This window comes from Otolemur garnettii, unplaced genomic scaffold (genome assembly GCF_000181295.1).
Source record: "Otolemur garnettii isolate 467f Iridium unplaced genomic scaffold, OtoGar3 scaffold00004, whole genome shotgun sequence".
Taxonomy (NCBI): domain Eukaryota; kingdom Metazoa; phylum Chordata; class Mammalia; order Primates; family Galagidae; genus Otolemur; species Otolemur garnettii.
In genome coordinates, this window is record NW_003852399.1 from 17,291,765 (window position 1) to 17,315,083 (window position 23,319).

At 32.4% G+C, this 23,319-nt stretch overlaps 1 non-coding gene across 1 annotated transcript; it reads left to right on the plus strand.

Annotated features, from left to right (window-relative positions):
• The first annotated feature begins 2,497 nt into the window (after positions 1-2,497).
• LOC111728078 lies at positions 2,498-2,658 on the plus strand. Its single transcript, XR_002775487.1, has one exon. It is a non-coding gene; the product is annotated as a U1 spliceosomal RNA (small nuclear RNA).
• The last annotated feature ends 20,661 nt before the right edge of the window (positions 2,659-23,319 follow it).

Sequence of the window (23,319 nt, forward strand, 5' to 3'; positions counted from 1 at the left end):
TAGTAAGGAGAGTTCGATGAAAGCCAAGGAGAAAGATAAATACAAAAAATGATATCAGAGAAAAATGTTAAAATATAGAAATATATTTGGAAATTATAAAACAAATTTGGATTTAAAGCCATCTTTTTCAGAAAGAATTGGAAATTAATTTTATATTTTGGAATGCAAAATCTGGAAAATATGGCACATACCACAGAACAAAATTAGAATGATCAGGAAAACAGATATGAGAAAGAGTTCCAGGAGAGAGTTAATGGTTAAATAATAGAAGTTACAACATAAGTAACTATAAAATGTTGTAGGAAAAATAACAAGAACAGGAACAAATAAAGAAAATTTACTAACCCAAAAAAGTGTTTTTCAGTTGAAAAGGCTCACGCAAATCCTAAGAAATGTTACTGAAAAATAAGTAACAACATATCCTGGCAAAATTTCCAAAATCCATGGCAGACAGAAATTTTGAAAATATCCTAGATAGAATGAAAAAGAAGATAAAGGAGAAAAAAAAAGAAAAAGAAAATAAAGGAACATAACATTTCTATTTCTACCTACTGAAATGAAGAACATGTTTCAAATTTCTATAAAGATTAAGAATAAGAATACTTTGTGGAGATAAATATCTGTACTGTGATCTCAAGATTAAAATTATATTATCCAAACATAAATATATTTAATGGTATATACTAAGGTATTAATATTGATTTCTCCAGAAAATGAAAAATCATAAGGGTGTAAAATATTTTTTAAAGTGGAGGAATTCTAATTCTGGCTGTACTGTAGTAATTTGCACTGGATTCTCTTTACTAAAAAAAAAAAAAAAAAAAAGAATTAGGAAAAGTATATGCATTTATTATTTCTAGGAAGGGAAAAGACAGCACCCTATTAGAATTCTGAAGTTATGGAAAAAGACAAGATAAGCCCTACAAGGTATGAACTCACAGAGGGATGAAAAATGTTCATATTAGAATTAAGAAACGTAGATTATGTAAAGTACTCAGGTCATTCAGTGGAAACTTCAGCATCGCACCGTTTCACTGGTAAGGCTCAATTAGTCCAAGTTAGCAGGAACTGAAACTCATAAAGAAAACTTAAAAATATTCAGTCAATTCACAAGTAAGTTAACCACCAATTGAAACATAGAAAACCACTCTTTACAGGAAGAAAAAAAAATCAGAAATTTAAAAATACATAACAGTTACAATAGTGAACATCCAATCAAACTTTGCAATCATGCGAAAACGTAGGAAATTGTCAACCAAAATAAGGAGAAATTCAGTTAATACAGATGGACCCAGAAATGACCAAGATAATGAAAAATAAAGGTGATGTTAAGAAACACGAAGAATTATTCTAGGAGAAAAATAATCAAGTAGTTTAATATATAAGATATACAGCAAAGAAAGTAATGATGGTGATGATGAGGAATGATAGAGTTGATTAAAGAAGCAGGCAGAGTTTACAACAGCTAATTTAAACATTATATGCTCAAAGATGTAGGGTAAATCATGAATATAATGAGAATAAAAATGGAGAAGAGTAAAATGAAGATTATGAAAGTGGACCTCATCAATCTATTGAGGACACAAACTGCAATCATTGAAATGTCAATTGTGTAGCATGAAATTAAAACCATTGCAAACAGTGCAGAAGAAAAAAAAATCAATGTGCTGAAAGCCTTAGCAATAGAAACAGTAGAAACTAATGGAGAGAGAGAAAGAAAAAAAGAAAACCTAAAATAAAAAATAGAGCCTTACCAATGTGGGAAAATATAAGACAGTCTGACACATATGTCATTGAAGACCGGAAAGGTCAACTAGACAGATCAAAAGACCTTTTTAAAAGAAAAAAAAAAATGAAGAAGAAGAAGAAGAATCAAACCTTACATGCAAGCATTAAAGAAAACAAGTTTTTAAGATCAGAATAAGTACAAATGAAACCACAGTCAGGCTCAAGATAAGACATTTTTGAAAACCAGATATAAGGAGAACATCTTAAAAGAGGCCAGTAAAACAGACACATTATGCACAAGAATACAAAGAGGAAGACAGAGAAATGCTTGAGAGAAACAGTAAAGACAGGTCGCAGAAATAAACACAGAATAGTGGCTTATCATAGTCACAAGCAAGTTATACTTCCTGTTTTTATTCTGTGCATTTTAATATCATTTGCAAGAGGAGATAAGATATGGCTTCAAGCATATGATCTACAGCCACAAATCTGGCGAATGTGTCCTTTCCAGCCCTCTGAGGATGGTGCGCTTCAAAGGCGCAATCCCTTTCTTCAGTGTAAGACCTTTGTGAAGGGCCATTCCAGCTGCCGAGCTCCCTGTGAGATCGGCTTGAGTCTCATCTGTTACGTTAAAGAGCGTGTTTCATTTAAACACTTGCATGTAAAGTCAGTTTTCCTAGAAAACTGACAAATGACTAGTTGTTTTAAGAAACTTGCCATACTTACTAATCTTAAAAATAATAATGTAGGATTAAAGAAAATCCAACAAATACTTACCTGGCAGGGGAGATGCCATGATCAGGAAGGTGGTTTTCCCAGGGCGAGGCTTATCCATTGCACTCCGGATGTGCTGATCCCTGCAATTTCCCCATGCGGGAAACTCGACTGCATAATTTGTGGTAGTGGGGGACTGCGTTCACCCTTCCCCTGGGAAAAAAAAGAAAAAGAAAATCCAACAAAACCATTTCAGGCTCACTGAACATGGGAATTAAGACTTTTTTAATGAAATCCCTTTACTGTGCCAATCGTGGTATTAGATGGTAGAAATACCAAGGCGTGTAGTAGTGGGATTCCTTTCTATGAAAACTACTTTCATTTTACCTTTATGTGCTCAATTTTGATCATTATAAACCATGATTAGATAATATCTATATTATTCCATAAGTGTTAATAATTTCGGTTGGTAACAGGGGAATTGACGGTATTAATAACAGGGCACGCCTGCAAAGCAGAAGTCCGTCACACTGAGAAGTGTTGGGACTGTCTCTTTTCTCTCGGAGGATTCAATACTTCACGACAAATTTTATTCTTCAGGAATGTGACTATACGCACACTGTCTAATTAAAATTGTAATAACCAATATATAAAATGTCCATAAAGATTATGATTTCTTTCAAAATAAATATTTGAATGTTTTTATTCCTACTGGTTCATTTTTGCCAGTTGATTATTTTTCTTACTGATTGATTTGTCATTACAGAAGACTGTTACATTCATGCTAATGTAGTAATTTTCTTTAACTGTTCAGTGTTTAATTTTCCAACGTTTCTAATTTTGTTAAATTATCTTGTTATAGAGCTATACTTTACTTTGTAATTACTTAGTTATACTTGGTAAGAGAAAACTGAGAGATCTATAAAAATAAGCAGGAACGAATTGTAAAAGATAATTGGAAACTGCAAAAGAGTGAGCCCAGAAATACTGTATATATTGAAGATTATCATTATTTTTAAAAAACTTGCAATCAGTTTGTCTATGAAGAGGAAGACATATTGGCCATTTTTGCATAATAAAATGTACTCATAAACTCTGATTTTAATTATACCATCTTAGCAAATTACGTATGTCACATTTGCTTACTGAATTATAATTGAATCATAATTATATACATACAGAAATTATTAAAAAATTATAATACATTATAATGCATACTAAACGATATCCATATCTAGCAAAAGCACACCAGTTAAAACATTTAGCTCTGACTCTAATTGAACTAGCAAGGGTCATTTTTTTGAGACAATATCTTGGGAATTACTTTCTATAAAATGGACTGACCCCATTAATTTAAACATAGGATACATATGACAATGTCTCTACTTTTGAGTTAATGTAATTTACATCTCAATTCATTATGTTCATTGTTTATTTGATCCAGTCTAGATTTATGGTTGACATCAATTATGTCAATCTTTAGTGAGAGACAATCTGAGTTGCATGAAATTTTTGAGGAAATATGAAATCAAATTTTTCTTTTGTGAAAGATATGTTGTATATTTGTTTTATTCACATCCAACACATGGATATCTGTAATAAAACATGCTTGATTGAGGAAATTGTACTTGGATTTACTGGGACCAGTTGTGACTTAGTCTATTATCCCAGCGAAATATAAATAAAGATATTTCTTTATGGGCGGTGCCTGTGGCTCAAAGGAGTAGGGCGCCAGCCCCATATGCCAGAGGTGGCAGGTTCAAACCCAGCCCCAGCCAAAACCAAAAAAAAAAAAAAAAAAAAGAAGATATTTCTTTATTCTCAGAAGTGACTCACTTGTAGGAACACATTACATGGATAGACCATGTTCAGGTAATTAAGTTCTTCTGTAAGTTCCCCTTAACTCTTTTCTCCAAACTAGTCTTATAAAAGTTTAGCTTTATTTATTGCTTAGGAAGTCCTCTGAAACCAGGGACCTGTTTCTGAGACATATTAAATGCTCAGTTAGATTACTGATTATTGATTATTGTGGTGAACTTTATAGAATGACTGCCAAGCTTACCCAGTGCTACCACACCCTCTGTAAATACTGGGGACTAGATCTTCATCTTATAAATAAAGACATTTCATAGAGATTATCTTGTTCTATGTCATACCATTAGTAGTTAGTAGTGCCTGGATTATTTAATTATTTTATATATTTATTTATCTGTGAAATATTGAGTATCGACTACCCACATATTAAAGTTACAACGATGAGAAACACATAATATAGGTATTCAGTCAATTTGTCATCCTAATATTAGTGGTAACATAATTTGAAATAAAGCTTATGATTCTTTATTTAGCACTCTTATCACCATACACACAGCTTCTCTTCAAATTGGAATATAAAAGCATTATACATTTTTAGTAGCTAGGTTCATGAAGTAAAATGTTATGTTTCTTTCCCCCCATGACGTACTAATTTTTTTCACATTAGAGTTATGTCCCTGAAATACACTTTGAAGGTGTATTGACTGAAATAATATGTACCATATTTCCACCGTACTTATAAGCTATCTCTTGGTATATAATTTGTCCATGTGCACATCCATTCCCACACATACACACCATCTTTTCCCCTTCTATAAAGAAGAATAGTGTTTGTATATGAACAGATGTGCAAAAGTGGTCATAATTACCATAGAAATGAGCAATAATGGACTTAAATCTGTTAAATTTTATTTGTTTTGGTCCACAAAAAGCTATTGCATTGAAAGTCACAAACATATACAATTATTTTTAAATAAACACCACTAGATTCATTGAGAGTTAGACAATTTTCAAATTTTGTTTTCAAGAGACATCCTCCAAAATTTACTCTTATATTATTGCATTTTTAATTTTAGTAAGACAGATGGTTATATTTAACATAGGTACAGTTCCACTTCTTTCAAAAAAGTGGTCAAACTTGCTTTAGAGAAGATTGGAAATTAAAATAATTCCAGAGTCAATAACTTTGAAGATTTCATTGTTTTGCTTTATATTGCATTGGATGGAAACATCAATTGACTTCTCCTTAAAAATATATTCGCATAACTGTAATTGGGCAAAACTAAAATTTCAAATGGAAATAATTTATTATTCACAATTAAATGTTATATCATGATTTCTTATTCAAGTTAAAATATTATTTATCTTTGTCTGACAAGCATAAATATAGTATATTTTTATTTTTTGTAAATAAAATGTGGTTACATTTTAAATTTTCTTGAATATTGTAGATTTCAAAGAATAGCTGCTTTATATTTTGCAATACTTTTTATGTTCCAAAATTGTTAAAGTCATAACATGAAGCAAGCACTTAATTTTGCAGATATATATTTAACAATAGCATACCTTTTGGAAAAGAAACATCAAATAGAATATTCATTATAAAAATAATTGATACACATATATTAAACTTGAATATGCATCTTATATATAGTAAAGCAAAACCACAATGATTGTGATAAGGTTCATAGAACATGTGTATCTAAATATACAAAAAATAGCTAATGGTAGCAGTTAATTAGAAGTATACTATCATTCCATTAACAGAATAATAAATAGAAGGAGACATGGGATTCATAATATGGAATACCTTTCAATAGTTGAAAGCAATACAATATATGTCAATGAAACAATGTGATTAAATCTAAAAATCACAATATAGCAACTGCAATAGAGAAAAATGTAGAATACACAATTAGTACAAATTAAAATAATCTGCATATACAAAAATAATACATATTTTACTGGAAGCAATACATAAATAAAGTCACACTAATTGGATATTTATGTAGGGAGGAAAGAAAGGAATGGAATAGAGAATAAATTTTCAGTATACTTAATTACATAAATGAGAGAGAGAGAGAAAGATATCCATCTAAGATGAATGGTATTATTACGCATTCAGCTGAAGTAAATTATTACCTACATGATCGATACCTGAGTTATAAAAATTCCTCCAAAATGACAATTGCATATGTGTACAAATTGAACAACAAATATATGTATCTCATTTATTAAATCAGATACTAACATTTGTTGGTATCCATTATGTACTTGGGGAATTACATTCTAGGTCCTGGGGAAAGAACTTTAAGGGAAATTATTTCCTTCACGGATCTGACATTCTACTTTAAGGAAGCTGACAAGCATATAAACAGAGAAATCAATAGCATGTAAAGGGTAAATGTGAGAAAAATAAACATCAGAGTGGCATTTGACAGAGATGAAGCATGAAGACAGTCATATGTGTCTACTCAGAAAAAGATTCTTAGGAGGGCAGACACTGAGTATGAACTTCTGAGATGCAAGTGTATGCTTAGTGTAGTAGAGGACAGAAACACAATTTTTGAGTTTGGTTCTCCGGAATTCTTGCAAAATTTATAAGCTGCCTAATAGTCCCTCCAATCCTTTATTTTCTGCTGGAATTTGCAATAGTTGGTTTCTGATGTTGGTAATTTAGAACCTTAAATAATGCAAATGTATTCCCAATGGCATTATTTGAATGCCAATGACATCAGTCATTCTTTTTTTTTTTACACCTAGGTTGCCTAAATCAATAGATTTCCCTTTTGGCCTAAAGGAGTTTGAGTTGGGTTTCTGTCATGTCACCAAATGAGAAATTCCTGATTAAAAATTTGTGGCATATATGACATTAAATTGCCTGAATTTCCCCAAAGTGTTCCCTTCCTAGATATAACAGGTCTAGATTCTAAGAAGGCCTGGCTAGAATCAATACTTGTTATTCAATCTGCAAAAAGTCACAGTAAACACTATGTAAAGTGGCATTAGTCGAGGAGGTTTTTTGACTATGGGACATTAAAAAAAAATAAGAAAAAAGAAAGTCCACATTTGTTACAAAACGATTATGCTTTTTTCACCATGCCTTAAACTTTTTAGAGTTTAACGATGACATATCAGAAAGCTTAGCAATGAAAGATCAGAAAGTCTAAGAAAGATGTATATAGATAGCTAGAGAAAGGTGGCTAGATATAAAAATATACCACATAAACATATACTGGTCAGTGAGCTATACACTGGAAAGAAAGAGATTACAGTGCTCTCAACTCGAGAGCCTGGTGATAAAGTCATACATTAAACAGAAAGTTACAGGAATATGAATTTACTTAATTCGACAATGAATTAAGAAAAATAATTGTATGAAGAAAAATAATTCATCAGTGTAGTGTAGGGATAAATGGAGACCTACTGGAGATTATGACATTTCTTATAATAGGCAACATTCCAAGTTAAATTAGCATTCTTCTATTTCTTTTATTTTGTGTCAGAAATGGTTATTTGGTTTATTTACTTTTTATACTGTTTTACTTGAAGTTTTAATTCTACATATTACTGTACTTTCTGATTAGTACACTGAATTTGCATCAGAAATGTTTACTGTGGTTATACTGAGATAATTTTTCTCATAAATAGAAAGCTTTTGGCTTGGCATTTATACAGACTAGATTGGCTAATTTATAAAAATACTGCAAATAATTTTGCTAGGTTGAAGCCTCAGAGATGTAGAGCATTCTACTTGGCTGTCCATCATCATCAAGTTACATAAGAAATTACTCAATTTTCCTTCAGTCTGCATAAACTCTACCTCCTTCCAGACCACTACAGCAGGATGCAAAAAAGAAAGTTCTATGCTCTCATATGAAAGATGAAAAAGGCCCCTCTCTATCCTTGTTAAAAGCTGCTGTGATGGAAAGAGGGTATAAAATTTTTAGTGGCTTTTCAGTAACTCAGAGGATTTTGACAATGTTCATCAAAATTTTAGAAGCTTCTTGATGAGACAGAGTATGCACCAACAATTCAGAATTTTGTGAACCTAATTCATCAAATATTTCGAGAACAGGAGATCTGACTGTGCCCATGTTCCTTTTAATGTTTGGAAACTATATTGCATTCCCTTTGAAACTGAAAGATACTTGCAATGAGGTGAGAAAGCTTATCCTAAGGCTTTGGAAACATGAAATATGTTAAACAAGGGAAGCTTATCCTGAGGATTAATGAGGATCTCAAAGGATTTGATGACTGGAAGAACAACACTAGTCAATCCTCAAGAACAACTTAGTCTTTTCATTTCCTGATTCTGCTTTCAAGGTCTTCATACTATGTAGCAACATGACTTTGAATTTAAAAAATACTTTATCAATAAGTTAACTAAAAATTATTAATGATTCGTATTCTGAACATTATAAAACATACATTTGAATATTTAAAGTAGCTAACAGAAAATTACCAGCATTTGTTTATAATGTCAATTTAAAACTATAGGAATGAGTACATCATCAGAATTTAACATTAGGAATCAAAATAATCAATTCTGATAATGATGTGCAGATTGGAAAATAATTCCTGTAATGCATTTGTATATTCATGATGATGGTTTAGTTTTCACTATACTACTAGCAAGCAGAAAACTTGCAGAAATCAGCTAGGCAAGAATTCAGGTAGTCCTATGAAATAATGATACTGATTTCTTCTATGTAATTTTTGTCCTTGGGCCATGGAAATGTAGCCTGTAATGTAATATGTATGATATGCAATATATGGCACATGATATTTAATATCAATACATAATATATTTTTGACATAGCCTTATATATTTGAAACAGAGTTCAATCTGTTTATATATTATTCATACTTTCAATCATGTAAGGGTTCTCATAAATATTAATGTATGAGATACAAAGGCTATTAACTACAAAACAAATATTCATGTGCTCAATAACTATTGATAGGGTACTCCTATGTTACCAATTAAAGAATATGCAGTATTGGGTCTAAAAGACAAAAACACTCTTCTCATGGAACTTACAATGTACTTAGGGTAAATACATATGATAGTGATGATGGTAATGACAAAAACAAAATGAAAGAAAGAAAAGGGGGCGATCAAGAACAAGGATGAAAACAATGAAGTGTAATACAGGACGGTGTGAAGTTACATGGAGACCACAGAAGGAAGGAGGTAAGCAGAAGGTCGGACGGACTGTGGAGGATACACAATGTTGAACAGGTGATTTATCCTGGTCTCACTGATGTGATGACATTCAAGCCAAACCCGTAGCAGTTAGGGGCTTAATGTGGAATTGATTCTTTCAATATTAAAGGAATAATGATATTCCTTAAGAAAGATGTATACGTTTGGTCACTTTTGTGGGAAAAAGAAAAACCTGAGTTGAAGATAGAAATTTAGAAATCACAAAAACATATATTGTGTGTACACACAAAAGAACAGATGAAATCACTTACTAAATAACTGTTCACAGAGAGAAGAAGAGGTCCAAAGAATTGAATCCTGAAGCACTCTAACATTTGTGATGGTGGGGAAAACGGAAAGAATGACTTAAAGTGGCTGTAGGAGGAAACACAGAACCATGACTATCTTCTGCAAAGAGAAAAAAGAAATAATTTGTGCAAATCATTGCTATTGGACCACATATGAGGGCGATGCACTGGCTGCTAATGTGTATCAATGTGTGTACATTATTGGTGATCTAGAGAATAGTTTGGTCAGTGCTGGTGGCAAAGTCCAGATGGAGCGTATTCAAGAGGAAAGCGGCAGATGTAATTAGGAAATAGCTGGACGAGAGTATAGACAGGTTTTGGAGGACTTTGCTCTACGGTGGCACAATGAGAATTGAGAAACCATTTGTGTTCATTTATAGATAGTTGTATAAACCTATACAGACTTAAGTCTGTTTCTATTTCCACAGTGTCTCAGTTACAATCTAATAAGAAAACTAAGGGGCAGTTCAGGTTGGTCAGAGCAGCTTGAGATAGGCATCGTAATAACAAGTGTCGCCGAGTAAGCAGTCAGCGGGCAGGGTTTATGTACATATTATAATCAATCATCACCAGGAAACCTAGAAATACTTCTTCTTTGCAGAAGATAGCACATTATTCTGTGTTTCTTCCTCCAACCATTTTCTCTCCTTTGAAGTCACACTTTCTAGATCTTTCTATTTTCCCCAATCTCATTTTTATATGAGGACATCAAGCCACAGGCCATTAAGGAAGGCTTATCAAAGTTTCCAAAGGTACGTAGTCAGATAACAAAAGCTCCAACAAGACTTTCTTAACAAAATGCATACCTTTTCTACTACGCAAAACTCTTTTTTCTTTTGGAGGGGAGAACAAGCAAAAGAGTGTGCTTGGGCATACTGAAGATAACTTAGAATGTCTTGAAAAGTGTTTTTGAAGAGAATGCGTGAAGTTTTGAAGCTAATTAATGCAGCTGTGACTTTGAAAGTGACAGTGATACCACAGAAGGATTTCCACATGTGAAGAAGGCATTGATGGCGAAATGACCTGAATGATGACTACTATAAGAGTTCATGAGTGAAAAATAATATAAGATCATTTATATTATAAATAATATGAGAATAGAAGAATAAAGTAATATTCTTCATATTATTATAAGCATAGGGAAGGAGGTACACATTTTGGAAAAAGAATCATCTATTCTGAGGTGTGGTAGCCTGGGGAGAGAGAAACAGTCTAGCATTCATTTCCAAATTATAAAATTTAGTAGTTAAGAAAGTATGTTATTTAGAATAAAAACATTTTTCATAAGCAAGTGTGAGTGATTGGGAGGGGGTGGGTCGATAGAGGGAGGTTTAATGGGGGCCACACCTACGGAGCATATTGCAAGTACAAGTTGGATCTATCAGGTGTAGAACACAAAAGCCTTAATCTTGTAATTGGGTGAATGAGGTGAAAGCTGTGTTGATTCGTAGGCTTTAAGCACTCCAATTTGTACAAATAATCAACACATTGAATCTCATAACGGCATAAATGTATTTATGATCTATGTACAAATGACTTAATTAAAAAAAGAATAAAAACATAGCTAGTATAGTTAAGATATGGTGGGATTGTCTTTGAACATAGTTTATAATGTGGATAAATACTGATATGTAAGAATGGAACATTAGGAAAGAGATTCCAGTGGTAATTGCAGATGCAGTGACTTCAACATAGCATTAATATCCATTAATTAACGAATTTGAGAATATCCAAGGGCCTACTGAGCAATGTGTTTCAAATACAAGTGTGGAATACAGACCTCATCTGCTTTCAACAATTTCACTGAAAAATTGACAATGTAGATAAATAAACAGGTAATTTAAATATATTGTGATTGCTTAAATGTCACCAAAAATATTACATTAGCATATATGAGTACCTCTAATCTATACTTGGAATTGGCTGTTAAAAAAGACTTTTAAAGTAGATGAAATTTTCATGAAAGCAAAGAGAAAATATGCAAATCCACTAATCTTTGGAAAATATATGAAAATAAGGGCAAGAGAGTAAAAGAAGGAACCAGCAAGATGAAGCCATTGGTGGACTTTTTCTACAAAGCAATGTGAAATGGAGATTTTAAAAGGAACTTTTTAAATACATACCACCTAAAGTTTTAGATGTAAAATTAGAAGGGTATGTATGACTAACTACTGAGTTGCTTCCTCTCAGGCAGAGATAAGGCAACTCTCTGAACATGTTCAATTAAAGAGTAAGTGCCTGGTTAGGAAGCAGAAGCAGGAAATAAGGACTAAAGCTTTCAACAAGAAGAAAGGTAAGTACAACAGCAAGAGAAAAACGTTAAGCCATTGCCATGAAGGCAGAGAAACCTCTTACATATGTCAAAATCCAAGAATACACTAACACCAAGTCGGTCTCTAGTCCTTACACACTGCCCCAAGGTGAACACAGAAAAGACTTCATGAACAGCAAGCATCAATCATCACAACGAATTTCAGACATGTGGGATTTTTTTTTTTCTGGTGGCTTTTCAGTTGCTTAATTTTCCTTTGGGTTATACAAAGGGCTCCTCCTCCTCCATCATCTCTCTTTCTCACACTCTCTCTCTCTCTCTTCCTGCCCACCTCTTCAAAGGACTATAATAATTCAATGATACACTGAGAAGGTTAACTCTCACTTTATAATTATCACTGGGAGAGTTTTAAATTAAATTTCCTGACTTCAGTGGAGTCCCCCGTTTTTTCCATGCTTTAAAAGCAACGTCTCTACTACCTTGCAAAAGGGCCTGTCAATTCTTATGGATCGTGACACTCAATCGTTCAGAAATGACTATAAGAAAATGGTTTGTCCCTTGCCTTTGAAATTTTATTACAAGGCCACCATCATGCTGAACGGAGGCCCTGTTCCTATACTTTGGTCTTCATTTGGGAATTCTATCCAATCCGTGGTTCAGTCTGCACCAGGAACTTAGCATTACTTTCTGAGAGATGCAGAAAGAACGAAGGACTCCTCACCTCATCAAGTCCATGAGTGCAGCCTGGACCTGTGGTTTCTGTGTGTGAAGCCCTCACTGCCTTGTCCAGACATCTAAGCTACATTGTTTTTCATGTGTGTACTTATTCTCCTTATCTATCCTTTCTAAGAAATGTTTAAATGACATTCTATGGAAACACTATTTCTGTAAGGTACATGGTCAAATTATTTAATAGATTTTTAATAATTTTATTTAAATCAAAAGGTTTATTTTAATTCATACATTAAAATCTTCTATTCGGAATCCACTTAATTAGTACCCAAACCTTTTATCTGCTTCTTGTCCTTTACAGAACATGCTATGGAAACATTAAGGAGGAATGCATGTTTTTGTAGCTATAACTGCCTAATAATATGCACTTATATGGTCTTATGCATTTTAAAAAATACATCTTTGGGGAAATCTGCAACTGAGAACAAAGATTTTTTTCTGAAATCATGTCACATGTGATATTAATAACATAATTGTTATTGTTTACCTGTTATGATCCAGGCACTTCTATCTGCTTTCCATGTATACTGGATTTATTATTCACAATAACCTTATGAATTAGATATATTTTTATTTCATTTTGATTACTATAAAAGCAGGAAACTAAGCCTGGTCTTTGAAATTAGTCAGAAAAAACAGAGTTCTTCGTAAAGAGACATGTAGTTATAACTTAGCTCACTCTCTAGAAAAAAATGTTCTGACACTATTTGGCATAGAAATCTTGTTCCTATTAGAACCCTGATAATGGTCAGTATTGGCAAAGACTATAGGTACATCACAAAAATAAAGCCAGATACTACATTTTGGAACTTCCCTGGATCTGAGAATTAGAATTTTTTTCTTTAAATGTATGACGATATAAATATTTTAAAGTAAATGTGTTTGTATGTGTATATCAATAATTTTAATTCTGTGTAAGTCAAGACATTGTATACTGTGTTTATGAAAGAATCTATAAGAATTCAAATTGAAATAAAAATGTTTATTGTTCATTCTTTTTTTTGGCCAGGGCTGGGATTGAACCCACCACCCCCAGCATATGGGCCCGGAGCTCTACTCCTTTGAGCCACAGGTGCTGCCCTGTTGTTCATTCTTAATTATTTTTTCTATAGAGTAAAATAGAAAAAATCAACTAAGTGAGGAATGATGTAATAAATAATAAAATTTAAAAGATAAAAACATGGTGAAGGTAATTGATAAACTCAAATCTACTGCAGAAGCATATGTTTTCCAGTTACTAAAGTTGGGAGAGAATAGAACAATCTTCCCAAATTTCAATTAGGGTAAGTATTTTGAGTGTCCTCTGCTAGACAGAAAAATATTGCTTGTCTGCAAGCCATTTCAAAAATCATCTGGTTTTGGTTAGACATAATTTGTGTCTCTCATCTTTTAGGAGAGGACAGAACACATCTGTATTGCAGTGTGGGTCTGTTGCACATGTATTACAAATAGATTGCTGTGAAATTTCTCCTGCATGAGGCACTCAGGATTGTCTAGAGGTCTGTTTGTTGACACTGATTATATTTTCATATTTTATTATTGTTATTCAAGAGTTTTGACAACACTTCCATAAAGAACAATGTTAATTAGTATGTTTTAAATTAAGATGGCATAAGCCCTTTCCTAACCCCCAAATAACACTACAAGGTATTGTACTTGAATCTGACCCCTTATTCTGCCACAGATGTAAATAGATGTGAATATTCCTGTCAACATCCTGTGTAAAATTAACCATTCTATGTTTGAAAAAATTGTCATTATAGTAATATAATTTTTGTTAGATGTTAAATAGAGAACTCAAATTTATGCATTTTTAAATGACAGCTAACACTCTAGTATATCTTACAAACAGTATCCAAATCTGAATAGCTAATAGATGCATGCAACTTTTCTTATTTTAAATCTTCTTCAGACATTTATATTCTAAATTACTTGATTTATATTTCACAATAATCTTGTGAAGGTTTATGAGGTTTATTTTTTTAAGTTGGTTCCTATGAAGTATTTGCTACAAAAGTCTAATATAGTTAATTTTTATTAAATTTTTATGATGATCAAACTGAAATTATAAATTTTGGAGACTACTCAAGGATATTTTCTGGCCTAAATTGTCTTCTATCTGGGTAGTCACATAGCAATATTTTAAAACAAGGTTAGTCAGATGTCTAAGGTTATTGGTTCAATCTATAAAAATTAGTTTGTTAATATATATAATAATTTTAAATGAAATCATAAAATATTTAAATTGTTTTATTTTTACAAAAACCTTACAAGAATGTAAAGGATTTGATATGAGAGGAATTAAAGAGAATTGAATCAAGACTGCCACATATATATATATATGCAAACATGACTCGAAATATTTTCACATAGTTTAATGAAACAGAAGAATAAAATAGATAAACAAAGCACATGTAATAGAGACAATTTTAAATTATGTGTTTGTTTCCAAGCTTTTAGTTGGGCAAAAGTCATTTCGAAAGGTAATATAACAAAAAGCGAATAAATAACAACAACAAACTATAGCAAAACAACCACAACACTTTCAAACTTTCTAAAGGTAGAGAACTCTTTACTAGCCCCTGTTTTATCATCATAGAATCTACCAGAATTTGGAGGGGTTTCAAATGTCTCCATTTCAGTAAATTTCTTCCAAAATATTCAATACTCACAGCAAGCCTAATATATGTATTTCATGTTAATATCTAAATGTAGATAGTAAATTGCTAATATCTAATATAGCAATTATTTTATAATAAAATAAAGTTACAATAATATAAAGTTATAATGTACAGTTATAATAATATAAAGTTACAAAACTGTTAACATTTTCCATACCGGAACTTAAAGTGATGAAATAATCCTTAGTGTACGTGAGAAAACTGGGAAACAGCACTGTTAAGTATGTATAAAGATATGGACATGTACAAGGTGTACAGGATTAAATATCTTCTTAGGTAGCTAACAATGGCAAATTATAATAATATAGGCCATAAAGAAATAGAGGAAATGAGCTATTTGCCATGTACTAAAAGGAAAATGAGTGTCTGAAATGATACAAACACACACACACACACACACGCTAACATGTATACATACAGAGAGTGACAAAAAATGTATATGCTTTTTAGGAAAGAAAAAAAAGGCATTACAATTATAATATATACCAGTAACAAAAGATGAATGTCACATTTGAGCACCTCTTATAATTGCAGAAGTGAAACATGACGTGAGTATTAGAATAGTAATATAGTTTTTCATTTCTTAAAATGTATATGTATTAGCACCCTCTGTACATACATAGTTTTATTTTGAGATTTAAAGTGAAATTGACATCAGTGAGTACCCTCTAGAAAAGGCAAATCATTAGATTTTGAGCCAGATTTAGGAAAATGTATCCCACTTAACAATGTAACGAAAGTTATAACTAAAATCGGACTGTAAGAAGAGTGATGTTAGAGAAGAAATATGATATCTTCAATCAGAAAATGTTTTATTAAAAAAAAATAAGGCTGTGCCTATGGCTCAAAGGAATATGGCACTGGTCCCATATGCCAGAGGTGGCAGGTTCAAACACAGCCCCAGCCAAAAACCACTAAAAAATAAAAAATAGCATGTTTTTACTCATATGTGGAGGCTAAAAAGTGGATGCCATGAATATAAAGTGGATTGGTGGTTACTAGAGGCTGAGAAGAGAAGATGAGAATAAAGGGGAAAAACTATATGTAAATATATTTATTACCATGGATCTGTTCACTCAAAAATATTAATTAAATAAATATTATTTAATTTAAAATATTAACAAAGGTAAATTACATATCTATATTTCCTTCAATGAAAATAAATTAAAATAATATTAATCACTTATTTGATGATATAATTACTTAAATTTAAAAAGTGACATTTGCCAAAATGGTTGTTATTTTCAAAGTCTAAATTATAAAATCATGACTTTTCAAAAGTAGCAATCCTAATAAAATATTTTGGAAAACAAAAGAAAGTTCTTGAAAAATCTAGGCATGATTGCTTCAAAAAATATCAGCACTTATATTCCGGCTAAATTTCTTAGCTCCAATGGTGTATACTAAATATTACTAGTTTGGGGTTTTTTTTTTGTTTTGTTTTGTTTTATTGTGTTTTATTTTGTTTTGTTTGTCTTTAAAGAGAATTTCTTTGCTGAAATATGCACAATTAACATTGCACAATTGAGGGGTGGTGGAAAGAGAATGTAGATTCACTGGACCCGTCAGACAATATTGTGACTTTCCCTGATCTTAGAAAGTAGAACATTTGATGCCATGGACCTACAATCCAAACAGAATTTTAATCATATGAGGGAAACAAGAAAGCATTTTATAAGATATAAGTGCCTTTTAACTATTTCAACTATTTTAGGCTGAAATATATCAGTAAAAATATGTTACACCACTTATAGATGGTTCAAAAATATGCACAAACAATATGGTGATAAGGGGAACTGATACAGCAATAAAATGATGAAGTAGAGCAAAGTTAGGAAAATCCATATTAGTTTTTAAGGCTCGGGGGAAAGAAAGGGAATGATACCAGGAAGGGCCCAGGAAAGCAAAAGCTATAAAAATGGGGCAGTGCTCCCAGCTTAGTAACGTTGGATGAACTGTTCCCATCCTTCCAAGTGAGTAGTAAGAGGAGGAAACAATCGCAGACATTCGAGGAGAGGAGTGTGTGGGGAGGGGATACATGAATTTTGACCTTCAATATTTATGTGGAAAACTCATGAGAATCAAACAGATAGTGATCCTGAAGAATAAATAGCTTGGTTCTCCTTTACCCTCTGATTTTCTCTCTGTGCTTCTCATTCTCCAAACCTTCCTGAGAAACAAGACATTTAGGGAGGCAATGGATGTAATTCAAATAGTTAAGGCTGCAGACACAGAGAGAAAAAGGGGTGGGGGGAATCTAATGAAGTGGCAATATCCAGTCCTATTGCATAAATATGCTTTTCTATTTCATAGGGTCAAGTAAAAAATAGAGTAAAATAAAATAATGTCAAAAGGCAAATAAAAATTGAGAAAATGTTTGCAACAAACATATCCTCTGTGTTTGGTACTTTGGTAGAAATCAGGCTGAGCCTAAGTAACTTTATAAATACAACAATAGCCATATACAGAAAGAGCTGGGCAAAGTTGATTTTTAATGATTATTAAAATAAAACTTCAAGGTAATTAAATGAACATGGGAAGAACATTTGTATTGTTTAATATATAATACATTAAAAATAATGTGACCAAACTCAAAGAAAAATATAGAAAATTTTCTTTACGGTGAATTTATTTCTGTACAATTACATTAAAAACTGACCCCCCCCATAAATACCAACAATTTTGATGTCTATAGTTATAAATTCGCCTTTCATTTTCTTGACATTGAAATGTAGAGATTCATAGAATATCCACTGTTCTTGTGGAAAGCTACATATAATGTTTTCAAGATTTCTGTGCATTTCATTTGTAGATCTTCATGCGAGCACATCTTCATTACTCAGATAAGTGTATAGGAGAGAAATTACTATTTGGTCACAGTGTGAGCACATTTTAATTATCTAAGAAACTGCTAAAGAATTTTCCAATTTGAGTATACCATTTTACATCCCCACCAAATGTGAAAGAGGACCTAGGAAAAGTATATCAAAGTAACCTATTAATATAGAAACTGGGGGGAAGTATCGCTTAGGAGGATGTGAAAGATGAAAAATGCCAGCTCATGAAGAAACATAGACAGCATGTACATCATCTATGAAGGCAGTCAGGTGGAATAGGACTTGATATGTTTGATGAACTGAAAGTAGATCTGTGTAAAATGAATAGAGCATGAATAACAATAAATTTAGAGATTTATACCAACTCTACTGTAAGCACATTGGGGATATTTTGAAATGAGTTAACTAGGAACAACACGAAACTCATGTCCAAGTCCAAATGATCGTCCCCAGCACTGAATAGATCATAAACCCTAACTAAGAACACAAATCTAAAATAGGCAAACACTTAGGAAACACATATGGAAGGTCAGATAAGAAATGGCTTGAGTGAGGGAAAAGTAGTTGAGAAAGAACTACTCAATTCTTGAGAATTCCAAGTATTTTGAATACCCTTAAAAATAGAATTTTGGACAATTTGGTTTTACTTCTACAAAACATTTTTCTATTTCTTTTGAATTTTATTTTGAAAGCCACACATATCTCTTAATTCTAATAGCTTTTATGTTTTTTCTCTAAAAGATCCCCTTACTGTAAATATCCTTTCTTGATTCATATATATGTCATGTATATTTCTTAATAATTAGAAATTCCTGTTTTTAATTCTAAATCGTTCCTCCACCTATCTCTTCATTATGCAGTATTTTCTTTTTCCACCTAGCTGTGATTTTGGCTTGAAAAATACTATTTACAATTTAACTATCGATAATTAGGGATGAGAGTAAGCATTGTGACATTCAAGGTTTTCATTATTACCATATAAGGAAATTTGAATGCCCCACAGTTACTTAATTCACCATTTTCTCTCTTATTGAATGATTAGGCATATAGAAAGTCTCAGCACAGCAAGCCAATAAGCCTATAAATGGCCGACCATGATGCTTTATTTAACTGGGAGGAACTATAGATCACTGAAATTGTTTCATAGAGAAATAAATATCTTCTGGTTTGGATCCACCTAGAATCAATTTTATAACTCAGGATGAAAGAAATGAATGCTTATATCATACTTCCCTCTACTTGAAGTGATTATCTTCAAACTGATTCATTAGGCTAAATAAATTCATTGGTAGATATGAGCCTTCATATACAGCTTCTCTGCAAAAGGCAGATGAGTGAAAGTCAGGCTTCAGGACTATTTTTCCTGAAAAGTACAGAGTGGTGCATCCCTCCTGCTACTTGCTATTATGCTGATGGTCTTAATCTTTTTCAAAAAGAATATCACATATGAAAAATGAACTTTTCCAACATAATATCTATCAGGAAGAGATTTTTCTGTATAGCTGATTGGTTTTCTAAGTAAGCCGTGTCATTACAAATTTATATCCTTTCTTTCATTTGTGAGCAGTTTGATGGGCTTGGGGGCAGGATGAGTTGTCATTTGTTCAGCAAATATCAAAATACAGAAGTTCCAATATCAAAACTTTTCATGAGAGGTATAATACCTCTCATTAATTCATTTTGCTTTTGTACTTCTATGTATAAATATGGAAATATTCTGATATTATCAGTGTGTTGAAAGTAGTTTCCTTTCTTACACTTGGTTTGCTGAGGTTTGTGAGATGTCAAATAAAGTAATTGAAAACGTGACTAAATAGCTCTCGTTAAGATAATATTACTATCAAAAATTTAGAAAAATATATAACCTACTTACTTTATAATGCATCCAAGGAATTAGAAAAATCAGATTTGCACATTGGATCTTGGAAACCACGGAGCTGTGGCTTCAATTTCAGTTATGCTGATAACTATTCTGCCGTAGCTCCCTTATCCCCAGGAAAGAACAATTTTTACTAAAATTTCTATAGATGCCAACACAGTCACAACAAGAACGTTATCATTTAATCGTCTTTTGAGGCTGAAGTCTTCATGGAGCCAGCTAAGGAAAATCCTAAAAGTTTTCCATGGGAAATTTATAAGGACAAAAATTAACCACAGGGTTAAAACAGTGTTTTTAGGGTAAAAACAGTGTTGAGAAATGTATTTTAGTCATTTTCTTCCAGGCAATTGAATAGTGGATACTACCCTTTCCTGTTCAAAGATTTTGAGGAAAGGTGATGTCAAGGTGAATACAGTTTATGCCAAAAAATTCTATAAACTTTATTCAAGTAAATGGCAAATAAAAAATAATTTTTGGTTAGAAGTATGCTAACCTTTTGGTTAGAAGTCATTTATATATAATCAATAATAAAATAATCATAAAAATCAGTAATAATCAAAATGTGGTTAATAGTGCATTATATATACAATAAATATCAAATTTGAAATCAATTGTGTTAAAAAAATTCTTTTTCTTTTTTTTTTGCAGGTTTTGGCCAGGGCTGGGTTTCAACCTGCCACCTCCGGCATATGGGGCCGGAACCCTACCCCTTTGAGCCACAGGCATCACCCTAAAAAATTAATTAGTATTTTGACTTCCTCATATTACATATTATGCAAGGTAGCTGTCTTTATACTGGTGCTTACAATCTTTTTGAATGTTTTGAACTCTTGAAACTACACATTTCATTTATTCAACAAGAATTTATTGCTCATCTATGTGTCAGGCAGTGCTCTGAGTATTGCAAATATAACAAGAAATAAAATCAAGCAACTCTTAGGCTTAAGTCTCAAATTCATTTTGATTTTATTTCTGAGAGATAAAGGTCTAGTTGTATTTTTACACATACGGTTTTCAAGTTTTTCCAGCATAATTTATTAGAGAAATCATATTTTCCCTATTGAATGTTCTTGGAAATTTTGTCAAAAAATTGGTTGTAAGTATGTGTATGCATATTTGGGTTTTACATTCTGTTTCATTGGCCTGTGTGTCTGTTTTTATGCCAGTACCATGCTGATTTGGTTACTGTATATTATATTTTGAAGTCAGGTAATGTGATACCTCCATATTTTTTATTTTTTCTCAAGATTACTTGGGCCTATCAGAATATTTTATGGTTCTATATACATTTTGAAATCATTTTTTTCTATTTCTGTGAAGAATGCCACTGATATTCTGATACGAATTGAATTGAATCTGCAGATTGCTTTGTGAAATATTACCATTTTAATAATATCAATCCTACAACCTATGAGTATAGACTACCTTTCCTTAGGAAACTACTCTAAAGAAACTTTGGAAAGATATTGGAGAAATATTGCCAGGACATTGGTCTGGGCAAAGCTTTTCTTGTGTATGACCCAAAAGAACAGTTAACAAAAGTGAAAATAGACAAATTAGACTATATCAAACTAAAAGGCTGCTGCACAATCAAGGACGCAGTCAACAAAATGAATTTGTATGTAAATATTTAAAACTGTTGGGAGAAAATCTATGCAAACTATCCATCTGAAGGCCTCCAGGCACGGTGGGTCACACGTGTAATCCCAGCACTCCGGGAGGCCGAGGTGACTGGATTGCCTGAGTTCACTAGTTTGAGACCAGACTGAGCCAGAGAGAGACCTCATCTCTAAAATCAGCCAGGTATTATGACAGATGCCTATAGTCCCAGCTACTCAGGAGGCTGAAGCAAGAGAATTGTTTAAATCCAAGAGTTTAAGGTTGCTGTAAGCTATGATGCCACAGCACTCTACTGAGGGTGACAGAGTGAGAGTGTCTCAAAAAATAAAATAAAATAATCCAGCTAACAAAATATTGATAACTAGAATATGTAAGGACTTCAATTCAGTCTCATAAAAAATAAATATTCCAATTATCAAGTAGTTAAAGGATATTTCTCGAAAGAAAATATATAAATGGCCAATAGGTATATGATGAAATGCTTAGCATCACTAATTATCAGAGAAATGCAAATCAAAACCACAGTGAGATATGGTGTCACTTCAGTTAAAATGGATTTTATGAAAAAGACAAGGAAAATGGATGTTAGTGAGAATATAAGAAAAAGGAAGACCTTGTGCACTGTTGGTGAGAATGTAAGTTAGTACAGCCGCTATAGAAAATAGTATGGGGGATCCTCAATAAACTAAAAAAGGAACTACCAAATAATTCAGCAACTCTGCTGCTGGGGCTATGCCAAAACAAGGTGTATCTCATGGAGTCCACATGGGCAGTAGACGGTGATTTCCAGAGGCTGGTAAGAGTGGAGGGCAGGGACAGAGATTGATTAATAGGTACAAATACACAAATATAGAAGAAATAAGACCTGATGTTTGAAAGAACAGTAGGATGGCTATTGTTAATTAATGTATTGCACATTCCAAAATAGCTAGAAAAGAATAATTCAAATATTTCTAGCAAAAGAAAAGATAATTATTTATGGTGATGGATATCCAAATTATCCTTATTTGATTATACAAATGTGTCAAATTACCACATGGATCCTGAAAATATTACTGATACATAAAAAAATACATCTATTATGTATCAATCAAGAATTTAAAAATTAAAAATGACAAAATATTGCAAAGCAGACAAAATTCTTACCTTTATGGATTGCACATTCCTTTGGGAGAGACAGATGGCACACACACACACACACACACACACACACACATATGCCAGTACATATGCACCCATACCGTGTTCACTGTACACAGAGTGATAGCTAGAGAAATTCAAGAGTTATGTTATACAGGGTACATGTAACACAGGCTATGTGAAACTGATGCAGTACCACTTGGGCATCACTGGAGATTGCTTCACATATTCTCAGGGCACAGTATGTTCTCACCACCATTAACTTAACTTTAAAAAAATACCAAGATGCCATTGAAACCCCCATTTGAACAGGAGTCACACTGAAAGCTATGAGTCTATGTCAGGTGGTGCTTCTAGCCCATCTACCTGAAATAGATCTACTTT